Source organism: Mus caroli, chromosome X (genome assembly GCF_900094665.2).
Source record: "Mus caroli chromosome X, CAROLI_EIJ_v1.1, whole genome shotgun sequence".
Lineage (NCBI taxonomy): Eukaryota > Metazoa > Chordata > Mammalia > Rodentia > Muridae > Mus > Mus caroli.
The window spans coordinates 6,351,801-6,353,669 of NC_034589.1; positions in this window are offsets into that span (position 1 = coordinate 6,351,801).

Here is a 1,869-nt window from a genome sequence, read left to right on the forward strand (position 1 = left end):
CAGAATGGCTAAGATCAAAAATTCAGGTGACAGCAGATGCTGGCGAGGATGTGGAGAAAGAGGAACACTCCTCCATTGTTGGTGGGATTGCAAGCTTGTCCAACCACTCTGGAATTCTAAGAGTCATAAGATGGATTAGTGGTTAAGGTCACTGGCTGCTCCTAGAAGACCTGGGTTTAATTCCCAGCACCCACGTGGTAGCTCACACTGACTATAACTCCAGTTACCAGGGGATCCATGGCACCAAGCATGCAAGTGGTACATATCTTTCCATGCAGGCAAAAACGCCCATACACATTTAGAAAAAGAAAGAAAGAAAAGAGTCATACGAAGTGAAGGTGGAAGAATGTCAGAGCTAGAAGAAGGGGTGGGATGTCGTAAAACACTCTTTCCCAGCCATGGGATGCTTGTTGAGCTCTTGTTTTCTAAGCAGCTGTGACTACCTGCGCAAGACTTGCACAAAACTGGGCCTGTCAGCAGTCTGTCATAGAATGGGGAGGGGCCTATCAACAGTCTGTCAAGGAGTGGGGAGGGGCCCAAAAGGTCACATCCCTCCCTGAGACTCTTAAGTTGCTGGGGGAGGGATGGAGAGATACTTTCTTCAATGGTGTAGCCATTGGTAAGGTGCCCATATTCCTATAAACAACCCCTCATCCTTGTTTCTGGCAGTAATCCTAGTGAAACTCCATGGGTCACTCGGGGGAAAAAAAGGCATGAAAGTAAAATAGGATAGTCAGGACAAGGAAAGGAATGAGTGCGAAGGGGATGGGGACATGAGAGAGGAATTGGGGCATTAATATGATCAAAATAGATTCTATACATGTATGAAGATGTCTTAATAAACTCGTGATTATGTATATTTAATATCTGCTAATAAAAACTTGAGAGAGCGAGAGAATTAGAACAAGAGAGTGAGAGAAACTAAAGCATGAACTATGGGCCTCTTTTTGCTCTTCAGCAGGCGATATCCAGAATTTTCCATTCATTCCCCAGGGAGCCAGGGCACAGAACTGTCACATGAGACTAGATCAGGAAATGAAGTCCTCTGAACCAACCACACCTGCTTTGTCAGTGATCCCTTGGAAACATATCCTCAAGGCTGCCCAGGACCACAATGCCTAGGACAAACCTCTCTTGCATGAGGAGTCTTAAGGAATCCAGATCTTAAATCTTGTCTATTGGGTAGGAGTGGGAGGCATAAGAGAGAGCCTGAGCCATAAGGAAGGCTGTCCCAGCCCATGGATACCCATCTCATCTCCTGTCTAACCCAGGGCGGTTAGCGGTTAGCGCCAGGAAGCCAGAGGCTGGGCTGCCAAGAGTTAGCTGGACCCCTCCCAGAAGCTTGTCATCAGGAAATCTTTTCTCTCCCAGACAAACAGGTTCTCTTGGCACATTGGTGCTGTTCTGGTAAAAACAGACAGGGGTCATTAGGGAGAGAGGGTGGAGCTAGAAGTCTAGAAGAAAAAGATGATGCAGGGTTTTGGTAGACCCAAGGGAAAATTCCTCCTCCCTTCTTTCCCCTCCTTTTCTTCCTTTCCCCTTCTCCCTCTTCCTTCTCCTCCTCTTTCTCCTCCGCCTGCCTTTCTCTTCAGCCAGCTTAGCTAGGAGGCTGGTTCCAAACTTCGCTCCAGGCACTTTCCACGCTCTCCCTTTCCTTCCGGTTCTGACCTAGTTTAAAGCTCCATCAGAAGTAGCCCCTGGGACTAGTTTAGATTTATTGGAGGGAACTGAAGTAGGGTGAAGGAGACAAAACAGAGAAGGGAAGGCCAAATGGAACCGTAGCAAGGTCACCCCACTGGGGGCTGCTGGAGCTCAGCCCCACTGGGCACCTCTGAGAGACTGCAGAGCCTTGCACTTCAGAGTACTGGA